The sequence below is a fragment of the Crocodylus porosus genome, unplaced genomic scaffold (assembly GCF_001723895.1).
Source record: "Crocodylus porosus isolate Cpor-Errol unplaced genomic scaffold, CroPor_comp1, whole genome shotgun sequence".
Lineage (NCBI taxonomy): Eukaryota > Metazoa > Chordata > Crocodylia > Crocodylidae > Crocodylus > Crocodylus porosus.
The window spans coordinates 1,679,170-1,693,195 of record NW_017728924.1 but is presented as its reverse complement, the minus strand read 5'-3'; positions in this window follow the sequence as shown (position 1 = coordinate 1,693,195).

Sequence of the window (14,026 nt, the reverse complement as noted above, 5' to 3'; positions counted from 1 at the left end):
ATGACTGGAAAAAAAGAGCACCTTTCCAGAAAGATGGGTCTCCATGAAGCTAGATTCCAGAACATTTCCTCCATCAATCCATTAATACAGTTGCAACACTGGCACTGGTGAAGAGGTCCAGATTCATCTCTTGTACGTATAAAAATAAATCATCTATTTCCCTCTTTCTTCTTGCTGTTATTGTTAGGTGCGGTGTCCTCTCCCCACCAATGCTCATCATTCTTCGCCACCGCCTAAATTTCTCGCTTTCCTTCCTCCACTACCTGAAACATTAAGGATCAGCACATTCTGGTGCAGTGGAGACTTGAAGTCTTCACAAACCAGTTTGAGGTCGGTGAGTTCAAGTCCAGGCCATCTATCTGCCTCTGAATTAGCCACCTCTACAAAGGATGCTCCAGCAATATCACTAAAAAAACCCAAAAAAACAAAAACCTTTCCATGGGGTATTGCTCACAGCCTGTAGAAACATCAGTAGCTGTCTGATTACCTACCACATTGCTGGAGACCAAGGTTCATAGATTTGTGCTGTGGAAGAGCCATGTGGTGGGGTCCATCCGTTTTCCCCAGCAGCTGTTTGCACAATACATCATTATCTTCCTGGTTTGGCACAGATCTCATCTGTTCTTTTCCATCCTTTACTCTCTCCCTCCCCATCTTCCTTTCCTCCTCTCTCTCTCTCTGCACACTTTTAACCTCCTTCTTTGGCAATGCTGAATCCCTTCCCTGTAAACAGAACCAGCTGATTGGACTTCTTTCTGATCAGAGACCTCTTCAAGGTCTGAAGGGGTACGCAAGTGTGCAAAGATATATGCTATATGTACACTACAAGGATGGGAACTCTGGGTGAACCCTTGGCCCTACAGAAGTCAGTGGGGTTTTACCCCTTTACTGATTTTAATGGAGACAGAACATGTGTCTTTTCGCATCCTGTACAGTGCCTGGTGCACCACAGGTGCTGAAGCAATGGCAGACAGCTGCTCAGCTTTTGATTTCCTGCCTTTGCTTTATAAAGAAAAATTTGTGCCAGCAATTCCTGACAACTGTTGACAACCAGACCAGAACAGTGATGTCTGATGACTATTCATATACCCAGAGCAGCAGCTGTCTAGGCGTTTCCAAACAGTTCCCACAACCACGGAGGTTGTGACGTGCTCATTTGCTAGGCCAGAATCTGACCAATCAACACATGTTAAATAAAGAGGCAGTGGGTGTGTCTACATGTGCAATTAATGCTATTTGGCTTTACCGAGTAGTAAATTTTACTACCTGCACATGCATAGGTAGGTAGTTAAAGTTACTGTGCAGCAGACTAATTTACTGTGTACTAAGTGCCTGCATGTATAGACGGTGATGCTTTATTGTGCAGTAGATTAGTCCAATTAGCACTAAAGTGTCTCATGTAGACACAAGTCAGGGAGAAAGTAGGGCTTAAACAGGAGAGAGGTTTAACTGAGCAGTAGTCCATAGCCCATTCAACAGCGTAACTCCATGCACTATCAGCTGTCCTGACCATCTCAGCATAAGTCATGTAAAAAATTAAGCATCTGTTAGCAAGTGACTCTGCAGTGAGTTTTCATCTGACATCATTGCACTGGCAGGCTAGTGAGCTGGAGAGTGCTCCACATAGGTTCATCCGACGCCTGACAGCAGAGAACAGGAGATAATGAAAGCATTGTGCTTATCTCAGACATTTATGTATTCCGATTTCTAATACCGAACTGTTATTACTAAATTATTTATTATGTCTCCAGCATCATCAGATGACAGGGTGCTTTACAAACGAGCAAGAAGACAAGATCCCTGTCCTGAACAATTACTAATGTAAGTCAATGGAACTGTAGCATGGGGCCATTAGCTAGAAGGTGAACGTAATGAGACATGACAGACCATGGGGTGAAGGGAAATGGAAGACAAGTGACACAAGAAAAGGGCTTGGGGGAGAACATTATTTCCAAATGGCGGTGAGGCTGTTGACATCTCAAAGTAGGCAGGCAAAATTCACACCTAAAGGTGAACTCAGAGTTAATTTACTGCAGCAGGTAAAGATCATGATATATCTACGATTCAAAACATGATAATCTGTGCCTACTCTGCTGCCCCGAGGAGCCAATTAAAAGAGCTTTTATTTTGTTTTAGATTCAGGTTTTGCTTTTCTATTTAATAAAAAGGAATGGGCAGTGGGTAGTTGAGGTTAGCTCTGGGAAGGATGCTGAAGGGCGGGAGCAGATGGAAGAGACGGTGCATCAACGCAGCTTGACTCAAGAGTAACTAGGTGAAGCTTTGGGGGTGGTATGCTGCGATTCTGAAATGTCTTTCATTTCAGACAGAATGGAACTGAAAAAAAGGAGACAACTCCAACAAAACAATTTAAAAAAATGATGATGTTTTGGGTTGATCAAAACATTTCACTGACAAAATCAAAGCATTTCCCTCCAATTGACTTCTTAATTTGAATTACTTTATGAAATGGAGGGAAAAAAATGAAACAGTTGTTTCAAGACAAAATAAATGCTCTGCTCTAAGAAGGTTGAACATTTCGACCTTCTCAAACCACTTTTTCCCCCCGTTTGCTTTGCACTATTTCCGCCAAGCCACCACGCTTCCACAAACTGTCGTGCTTTCAAACAAACTGACATTTTCTAACAGCAAAAAAAGGCTATCAAAAATGTTTCAACCAGCTGCATGAAAAGCCCTTTCCCCCCACCTCATATTTTGACCGTTAGTCTGCGTAGTGGTGTGTCTGAATTTATTTTAAATTAAATGCAAGAGAGATTGCAAGTAATGTGCAGCTTTGACAGCAATCTCTAGTCCTTTCAATCTATGCAAAATAAGACTGTCAGGCGCGGAGGTTTTCCTTTCAAATGAATGTTCCTTTCGATTGCATTTGTTTGGAGCAATACTGACATTCAGTGGCCAGGAAGGGTGGCAAGAAGTGCTAATTCCTTATGCTGATCTGTGCAGTAGGGGATGTGCATTTCCCATCACAGGCCTGAATCTGGGAGATGCTGAACGTGGCCAGAAAGGAGCTGAGGCACTCAGAACCGAGCAAGATTTAGCCCTGACGACAACAAGCCCTGCGTCCACATTCAGCATATATTTCCTGCTTCAAATCCAATATAGCCCTGGTAGAAAGGCTAGCCGCACAGGTATGCGCGCGATTGCAAAGGAGTCCACCTAGCACCAAGCCTTTAGAGCCCAGGCCACGTTGCGATTGTACCCGTAGAGCTAAACCGTTTTTTCCTCGATGCTGTGTTAGAAACACACTCTCTCGGAAAGCTGACATTTTCTAGAAAGGAGAGGTATTTGTTATTGGCTGCTGGTAGATGCCACTGAGCATATTTTAATATGATTTGAAGCTGTTCTACAAATTTTGACTTGGTACTCCTAATATGGGCCGAACGGCCTAATTACTAAGAACCTACAGAATTAACGAAAGAGCCACGTCCTGGTCGGAGGCAAATAAATACGAATGGTATTTATTCAAGACTCCCCTGCCCTTTAAACACAACTGAAATTTGCCCGATTCAGCAAAAGAGTTTATAATGGAACAGCTACAACAGTGACTTGTCACGGGCGCTGCAGATTGGTGTAGCCAGTCGGGCTGGTCCCCCCGCAAAGCCAGGTCTGGATGGACCCACCCAGTCCCAGGTATTCAATTTTATATTTATGGATAGGCTTTTTTGGAGCCTCCCAGCACTGGTGGTATCTGAGCACCTCTGAAGCTGCTTCATAACATCCCCAGAGGGCCGTGTTACGCTCATATTACAGGAAGGAAAATCGAGACACGGCGAAGTTAAAGAACTTCCCCGAATTCTCCCTGTGGCGAGGCCAGGACTAGACTGCTAATCGCCTCACTGCCACTCCACTGCCATTTCCAGTGCTTCGCCTTGCTCAAAGCCCAACCCTTACCTCGACTATGCAAGCCCTCCTCTGGGTGTCCCTACCCTCCTGGCTCCATTTCCCAGAGCTCCTGCTCCTGCGTGCCGTCTGCCTCCTCCCTCTCTCTCCGCGGCATTACCGCCCCTCTCCCACCTGCTTTTCCAGGTCTTCTCTCCCAAAGCTACCATACGTGCAAGTCTCTCCTTCCAGCATCTGTCAGCTCGCACTGACCTTTCCAAACACACCCGCCTGAATTACAATATTCAGGAGCCTGAACATTATCTTTCCTTTGCATTCCTTCCCTTAAAAAAAAAATCACCCCCTCGCCTCAAGGCTGCTGACATTGTTAATATGGCCATTATCAAGAACTCGGGTGGTTGTAGAAAACTCCTTGAGTTATTCATTCCGGGTCTGTTACCTCTTACACGGTCGACCATTTCTCTTCTCGTTTGACGGCTGCAATTTGCAGCTGTTCTGTTTTTGCTGTTAACACCGCACTTCTCAAACAAGGCGCAGCTTCAGAAAATAAGCTTTCCACTTCAAGTTTCCTATGCCTCAGTGACCGTTGCAACCAAACTGCGCAGAGACGTAGGCTTCCTGCATGAAGACTGCAGCTCCTTGGCCACTCTCCTCCGTTACGGGTATAGTTGGGACAGGTTATTTTTAAGTGGTTTCCCAGTTCACTACTAAATGTCTGAAATGATGGAGCATCCATCATTTTCTCTAGCAGATTGATAGCAGATGACCCCACTGCAATTTTTTTTAAATCTGTACTCAATCCTCTTCCTGCAAGCAAGAGCACTAAACAGCTCTTCGCCCTTCGCAAGTAGCTCCCTTCCAGACAGCCACTAACATATGCAGTTGCAAAGGCTGATGGAAGTTGGCATGTATGCAGGCTACAGGACAGGTGCAGACTCCATTTACTGTGGCATAAACCTGGACAAATTGCTGCAGATCTACATGGCTGGAGCTGAGCTTGCTTGGGGGTTTAGTTTGGTTAATCTTCCTTTTAGCAATTTGTCCTTGCTAGCAATCAGGCTGATAACACTGGGGGTGGGGCTGGGGCACCATCTTGACCCCCTGAGCTGGGGAAGAAGGACCGGACCAGCCTGCAGGCCCTACAGAGCCGACAGGCCCTTCTGGGTGGGTGGCACTAAAGGATGATGCTAAAGGGCGCCCTTTGGCAAAGACACAGCTGGGGACGGAGGGTCTTTCTGTTAGTTCCTTGTTATGATACTTTTGACTTCAATGCTGTGTAACTCGGGTGGCGGCCCAATAGTTGCCACCTCTGCCCAAATATCAGGGATGGCGTGGTGAGAGTAGGGCAGGGCTTCTAGCCGGCACCAATTTACTTTCCAGCCAGCCCCTGCTCCCCACAGAGCAGCCTGGGGTCCCAAGAAGGTCTAACACTTAGCTGATTTAACTATTTACACTTTATGTACAAAACAAGAATAATAGGAAAGGTTATTTACAAGTGAATTTAAGTGGCAAAACCAGAATCACAAAACCAACCAGAATCCACTAGCCAACCTCGACTCAAGAACCACGGGTAGGGTCACTGGCAGCTTTTAGCCACTGCTGAGATGCTACAGCAAGGAAGCAGGGTGCTCACCCCCAGCAGCTCCAACAGGCTTCCCAATAAGCGACAGACTGCAACAGGTTCAGCTCTTCTGGTCTGCAGCAATCAAATTGCATCAAACCCCAACCCCACAAAGAAGCTGAAGGGTGACCCTCCATGGCAATGGAAAAGGCAAGCAACAAGCAACAGAGTAGACTCCTGCATGACCCAAGCACAAAGCTCAGGGACTCCATCTGATGACAGTCGGCGGCAGAATAAGGGACAGGACCGAGTCCCCTCTGGGGCAGTCAGTGGCAGAGGGTCAGCAGCACAGGCAGCTCCCAGGGATTGCTGCTCTAAACCCCTGCTCCAGATGACTGGCTGGGTGCCCCACACGCCTCATGGCTCGCCAATCCCTCTCCGAGCGCCGGCCTGCGCCCCGAGCTCCCAGGGACCCTCGTCCTGGCGCTCTGCTGCTCCTCAGGATCCCAGTGCCTTGCCTGCTGCTGTCCTGCTTCCCCAGGGAAGGTGAGGGGTTTCCTCAATTCACCGGCACAGCTCCCTGCTCCGGATAAAGATGCCGCCTGTGCTCCTGGCCGCTGGCTCTTCTCCACAGTGGAGTGGGGGGCCGAGTGCCACCCCTTGCCTCCGGGTCACCCGACACGCCCAGCACACTGCGATGGGGCCTTGGGGCACCAGCTCTGCCCCAAGCCCTGGCCGCGGCTCCCTCTCTGCTGCAGGGCTGGAGGCACGGCCGCCTCCCGCCGCCTTCTTCTCCCAGGGCCGTCGAGGCTCTTCAGAGGTCTCTGCTCCCTCGGCTGGGTCAGCTCTCCCCAGCTCCTCTTAGGCCGCCTGCATCGTTCCTCGGCGTCGCTGTCAGCAGCCCCCACACACCAGTTCGGCCGCTGCTTTTATCCCCTCCGGCCGTCCCTCCCTGGCTTGCAAACTAGCCAGCCAGGGCTCAGGGCGGTGGGCCCCCAACCCCGGCCATCCCCCTTCCCTGCGAACGAGGGACCGAAAACCTCTTCTCTAGATTGGCGTCTCCTTTTCCCCAGGGCAGGGCTCCCCTGCTCCACCCTCGGGGTCCCTCAGAGCTTACCGGCACTGTTTCTAGCCCAGGGTAAGTATCTCAAGCCAGTCTGGTGAGCCCACATCGGCAGTCTGTTGCACCTGTGTTTGTTGGAGAGCAGGGGAGGAACGATATGGTTTTGGAGACAGCCAGAGACCCTATTAGGAGAGGGGCCAAAGGCATGAAAGAAATATAAGAGGAAAACGTAAGGCTCTTCCCTGGGTGAGAGACTGGGCATTGACACTGGGTGGGCAGGGGAGTTAGCTCTTATAGGTGAGAGGCAGGGAAGCAGAAGTGAGGTCGTTTTCAAGTTTGGGGGTATTGTTGGGGGAGTCTACTATTGTTCTCACCTGGGGTTCGTTTGTCATTAGTGGAAGCCACCCAGAACCTTTCTGGATACAACAGGATGATGATGATGATGATGATGATGATTATTCCTCTCCTATTTGTCAATACCCTTCTCGAACTGGGGCACCTGGAGCTGTCCCGGGCCTAATTCGTTCAGCTATAGCATCTGACCAGTAAGAATAAATCTAACTAGTGGATTTTTGCAGCTCAAACCCATGAATATGCAACACCCGGCATATTCAGCATCTCCGCCCCTGTATCATGTCCCCTTGAGCCCCCTCAGCTGACATCAGTTGGTTGGAAGACAGCACATACAAGATTGCACCACAGATGACTTAATTTTCTTATGCTAAAATAGGTACAAAGCCATGTCTCCCTTTTTACCCATGCTTACAATATAAATATCAGCGTCTTTGTTTAATGATAGGGAATATTTGTTAATTAAGTCTTATGGCTTCATAATTATAGTCTATACATTGTCCATTCATATCACACTGGTTTTGTTTTCAATAGAGCAAAATGAACACAGCAAAGGAAGTATTTGTAAGTATTTTGGGAGGAAAAAAAAGTATCCATTTTTTTCCCCAAGTGCTAGTAGCCCCTTTGGGCCAAGACTGTCAGTAATGATCAATGATCTTGTGCATTAGTGGTTGAGAGGCACACTTGGAGCTAGCTTTTCAATAGGTAGGGTGCTCAGCCTCCTCTCAACATCAGGCTCTTTTAATGCATATCAAATTGACAATCCCAGAACAGAAGCACCAATGCTTATAGGTCACTTTTTAAGTTGCTGGCCTTAGTCCATTGGTCATTGTTAGATTCAGATGACAGAGTTTTGTTTGGTAACAATTCAGAAAGCACTAGCTTCACAGATCTCAGAGCTGGGTAACATGCATAACAGCATTTAAACCAGTTTTGCCTCCATCTTCTAAAAGACCTTTATGTTGTTTGCACAATAGCTATAAACTCATCTATGTTCCCGGAGACAACAGAACAAAGGAGAATGCCTCCAGTCTGTCAAACCAAGTCAGCCATCTAGGAGCAAGAAATATCATCTTCTTAGTAATCAAAGGCCAAGAGCAGTAAATACCTCTGGTGATCAGTGAGCAAACAAACCATAGTCACAAGATCATTGTAGAAACCTGAGTTACATTGAACATATTGGGCTAGTGGTTTTTCAACCCCCCCTTTTAGACGTGAGGCACCCCTCAGAAAAAGGACAGCTCTTAGTTTTCACTCAGTTTCTGACTACAGTATGACACTAGGGCAATACTTTAGTTGCAAAGAGCTCAGAAAAACCACAACAGGGCAGAATGAGTTTAACACTACAGGTTCTTATTTGAAGTCTCTGGGAATCCTGTTTGCATACCCAGCAGTGCTAGCAGTGCTAGCATTGCCTGGCATCCCACAGCACCCTTAAAAAGCTCTCAAGGCGCTCCAGGCTGCTGTTTCGCCCTGGCTGAGACTCACTGCAGGACAGAGTTAAAATTGCAAATGGCTCCAAGACACAGTATGGACGCTTCAGCAGTTCCTTGCCTTCAAAAGATTTTTTTCCATTCAAAAGACATTTTCTAGACAGGGCGTTATGCATATGGATGGAACTAGTGTTGTCTTTCACACCCATCTTCTTCTTAAATTGAGCCCCTGTAACTCATTGCCTGAAAAATTAACCTTAATTCGACAGTTTGTGGCAAAGTAGCAGCTATCACCATTAAACTGAGATGTTAGACAAGAGGATTCGCTCTGCGGTACAACCGGCCATATTCAGCCCTGGGGAAACTCCAGCAGTTTCATCTGTGGTGTTGGAGCAGAGAAGAATTTTTTCTCAACTTTCTAAAGAAAGACATGGTCTTGTACTATGGACTCCAGGATTGTCAACACGAAAAAATACTGACCACCAATGCTGCTTCATAGATGCACATTATTTCCATTGCCTTCACTCCAAGTTACAACCTGCCTTCTGCCTGAGTGTGATCCCAATGAAGTTATACTCGCATAATCCTACCTGTAGCAAGCACGGGTCAGCATGTTTCCAAGAACAATACAATTTATCCTCAGAAGCACCAAGTCCCAGTACTCAGTACTGTATGCAGTACTCAGTACAGCTGTATGCAGAATCGCCCTGGATGAGATGAAGAGCTAAGGCAGAAAAGTTTGCTACCGTTTTTTTCCCCCCCTCAGTGGCAATTGGCCACAAAATTGATAAAAAATGTGAAATTTGTGACGAGCAATTAACTTTTACTCAAAATTTGGCTACAAACTTGAACTCAGTGACTATATTACCCTTTCATTTGAAACACGATTGACTTAAAACCTTTTCATTTGAAATCTTCATTTCCCAGTGAGATGATTTTTTTTTTTATTAAAACCTTTACATAACACAGTATTGAGCAGCCGAAGCTATTAAGTATCTCTCGCTGGTAGAACAATCATTAGAAATCGGTTTACTGGGATAGAGCTAAAATCTAGACACCGTGCTTTGTGGGCGGTCGACAACCCTGCTTCCCAAACCAGTTCAGCAGCCCAACTTCCCTGTGACGAGATAAATAGATTTGTATTGATTTCCTTAAGACTCAATGACCCTCTTTCTCAGCACATGCCACCATCACAGAAAGCCTGCTGGTGTGATTTCTATTATGAATGAAAATTATGAACTGTTTAACTGGGCTTACCCCAGTTAAGCCAATTGCTCAACAGTGACCGAATTCCCCTGTTATATTAGCCGAAGCAGCCTCATGATGGGTCATAAAAAGTTTGTAGGTATTTTTATAGAAAGAAGCGTGGCCATGAAAGGTAGTTATCCTTGTCTGCAAAATCTTGAGGAACATATTCCTACATAAAGGCTGAGTAGGAATATGTGACGTGCAGGGAGGTGCCGTAATGCTAAGGAGATGTCTGCCTATGGATGAGTCCATTGAGGGGGGGCAGGCATGCAATCAGATCAATTTGGGGGGCTGTTTTAAGTACCTTACAATCCCTCCCAGTTCTGGCTCACCAGAGACAGAGATGCAGAAGAAGACGGCGCAGCAGGAAGGAAACTGAAAATAAAAGCTCTGGCAAGACGCCATTCGGATTATGGCCCCCATCAACAGATATCGCTGCCTTGTGGCCCACAAACAACCTTGCTTCGGACAGTTTCCACCTGCCAACCCTTGACTTTGCAATATGCTTTTTCCTGCTTTTAATGCAAGTGCTGTGAAAAGTAAACCAAGAGGTCCTTGGCACGCTGGTCACCCCAAGGCATGGTCAGCAAGGCCACAGCACAGACCTCAGCCAGGGGGGCAATGTTGGCGGCGGCAGGATGCGCTCCCTTGGGAAGATGTGCTACCGTACAGAGGCGCACACTTGGGGAGAGGCTTGTGATGGGCGAATCCTGGCTGAGGCCTACCGGGGGCTGCCCCCGGATCTGGAGCATAGCGCGCGCTCCTTCAATCAGTGCTTCCCAACCCTGTCTCAGCATAACCCCGTTTATGAGCCCGCGGCTTCAGCACCGCCCCTCACTCCTGACCCTGCCTGTGCCCCACTCCCCACCCACAGCCCCTGCGCTGCCCCGCAGCAGCACCCGAACCCCAGCTGCTCCCCAGGGGAGGCAACAGCTGCTGGGGCCAGAGCAGAACGCAAAGCCTGGCGCCCCCGTTCTCTCCCCCCACAGGCAACATGGCCAGAGCGGAGCCCATGGGAGGGGAAGATGTGGGATGCCCACCCTGCTGTCCTCCACCCCCACCCAGGGTCCCTCGTGGCCCAGTGGGTGGGACCCAAAGGTCGGGGAGGCTCAGTGCTGCTGCCAGGAGCCCCACGCCAGCTGCACCACCACAGTGAGGCACCTCCTTCCCAGCCGGCAGCAGCGGTGGTGCGGAGTTGTGCCCCTGCTGCTGCTGCCAGGGGGGCAGGGGGTGCCTCGCCGTGGCAGTATGAGTCACTAGGCTGCAGGGCTGTGCAAAGCTTCGGTCCCTGATTTGATTCAGCGGAGATTTGGCCCGATTCGGTGGCTGAATCCAAATCAAATCAAATCAGAGGACCCTTTAATCTTTCCAAATCGGATGGGAACCCTCTGAATCGATTCAGAGAGATTTGGAAAGATTCAGCAATCCGGACAGACAGCTTTAAATGTTTTCCTACATACCTCTAGGCAGCTCGTGATTGCTGCAATGCCGGGGTGCATGGAGCACAGGAGTGCGGGGTGGGGGAGCAGCAAGCTCGGCAGCCGACCCAGAAGCACTGCCAGTCCACTTCTGGGATCACCGCCGAGCACGCGGGGGGTCCCCGCCCCCCGCACTCCTGTGTGACGCTCCATCTGCCCGAGCATCACAGCATTCACAAGCCACACTGGTACCTCACGGCATGTAGACTTTTTTTTTTAAAGCTGCATCTATGTCCGAATCGCTGATTCTCCAAAATCAGCACCAAAGCTTCAGATTCAGATTCGGCCGAATCGAATCAGGGACAGTAATCCAAGTCAGTGAATTGAATCAGTCCCCAATTTGGGCAGAACCAGAATCCGAAGCAAACAGGTCCCGCTTCGCACCCCCCTACTAAGCTACCCACTGCTCGTCTCTGCAAAGAAAGCGACCAGTATACTCCGGCCCGGGACTCCCTTCTGTTCTTCCCCTCTTCTCAGTTATTAACAATGGAAAACGCTGTCCTTCTGAGTGTGGGATGAAATCACCATTCATTGACATTTACTGATAAAAATCAAATCCTGCCAAGTTTAATTTTCTGTTAAAACCCAACATACATGGGTCACAGCAACATTGCAACTAACAATGATGAACCAGATGTGTTCCTCCCTTTTGATGTAAATGGATGCTTCTTTTACAACCTCCGAAATAGTTTATAGGAGTCCTTCTCAGAGAACATCAGGGCGGACAATAAGGTGAAATAACACTGTGGGGGGGGATGTTTCTAAGGCGGAAGGTTTTAATCACTAGGGTGTGATACAGAAAATAAGAAATGCCAGTGCAGGTTCACACCCTGACAGTGGCACCACCATAGCAGGTCAGCAGGCATTAAGCTCATTAAAGTCAGCACCTAAGCTCTTCCTGACTTCAGTGAGACCAAGATGAATCATAAAGCAGGGATCCCAGTTTTCTGTTTAAAAATCACAAATTCTCTGATAAAAAACAATAAAAAAAAAAAAAAATCACAAATTCTCCAATATAAAAACCCCAAATCCATGTTTTTCTGTGATTAAAATGAAATGCTACAATATATTGTAGCATTTCATTTTATATACATGTATCAGTTGAACATGTTTTACTGATAACCTTCCAAATTGTTCTAAAATTGTAACTATATCAGTGCCTCTAATCACCTCTAAATTTTGGTGTTTGATTTTGGTTTTATCATCATAGAAAATCAGAGTTCCCCCTGCCCCCTTCGCTCACCAGGATGCAGGTCCAGGTGTAGCTGTCCCTGTCTCCCCCCCACCATCACTGTCTTGTGGGGCTGAGCTGACCTGATATGCTGGTGCCCCCCTCACTCCCCACCCACAGCCCCCCAGCCCTGCCAGAGGAGGCCCCCAGCTTCCAGGACTATGGGGCCAGGGACCTAGGTCCACATCCCCCTGCTCCCACCAGCAGCACCTGAGCCCCGGCTGCTGCCCATGGGAGGTGGGAGCCGCTGTGGCTAGAATGGGATGCGGAGCCCAACTCCCCCTGCCCCGTTGGTGGCACCGCTGAAGCAGAGCCTGTGGGGCGAGTTGGAGGGGTTGCATGCAGGTTAACACCTGCAGGCTCAGGGCTCCCTGCCCTGCTGGACTCCCCGCAGGGGCCTCCGCGGCCCAGTGGGCAGGACCCAGTGTAGCGCAGCAGTGGAGGGTGGGAACACTCAGTGCTGCTGCTGCAATTCCCACATTGGCTGCCATGGTGAGGCACCCCCTACCCACCAGCAGCAGGGAAGGGGGAACAACTGTGCCACTGCTGCTGGGCAGGCATTGGGGCATCTTGCTTCGTCATGGTGGGCACCAAGCCTCCCTGTCCCGCTCTGTGCTGCCGTGCCAGGTCCTAAACTGGGAGGCCCCAGGGGGAGGGCAGCAGAGTAGGGAGCCCCAAGAGTCCATCAAGCAGCCCACAACCACTGCCACCCCACACAAAAATCTGCAGGACACATGCTCAATTGCCCCCCAAGAGTGTGCGCCGCGCCAGGGAGCCAGCCCTCCCATTGCCCCACTCCCCGCCATGAGCTGCCTGTGGCGCCATCCCACTCTCCAGCTAGGCCCTGGGGCCACACACTCCCACCGCAAACCCAGACCCCAAATCCCAGATCCAATGCACACCCAAGCTGGCAACCACCTCCCGTCCCAGCCCTCCCCAACTCCATTCCTCCTCACTATATGGGCCTCACCCTGCTTCCCCCAGACTTACCTACAGGGAGCTGCTCTCTTGCTGCATGGCTGCCACGTACATGCACGCACACACACATGCACATGGCACCCACTGCCTAATCACCCTCTTCCTGCTCCCCCCAGCCCATTGCAGGCTGGAAGTCTGCCAGCCTGCAAGGGGAAACACGCCATTTGCCACATCTTTCTCCTTAAAATGAGAAAAATCTACATTTTTCCATTGTAAATGGAAAACTAGGATCCCTGATCATAAGAAAAACAACTATCACAAAAAAAACAAGCCTACATTCAGTATAATGTCCACCAAGGAATAAGGTTTCCTTTCTTCCTACTGCCATCCTAAAAGCACCCATAAAAATCCATTAAATCCTTGCTGGTTTGTGTCCTTGTCACAAGGTATTTAGCAGAATTATCGTATTTCTTTGGAACCTGACAGGCTGTGCCATGAGCACTTCTACTATGGCAGGGGAGGGAAAAATACCCCCTGTGGGCCAAATCCAGCCACTAGGCTACTCTATCTGGCCTGTGGGCCACCTAAAAAGTTTAGAAAATTAATATTTATCTGCTCCTGGCTGCCTGTCAAAGATGACGGAAGCCAGGGGCAGTAGGACCCAGGGGAAGTCGGGAGGCTCATAAGAAGGCCAGCCCAGCCTGCTCCAGCACCACATGGCCCTGGGGTGCATCACCGGCCCATGGGAGCACAGGGAATGCCAGTACCCCAGAACCAGGAGCAGGATGGGTGTGCATGTTTCCATACACGAGGCAAGGGGAGAGAGAGTTCATAGGGTGAGTGCCACGTGCACACCCCACCATACACATGTACCCACACCCCCTC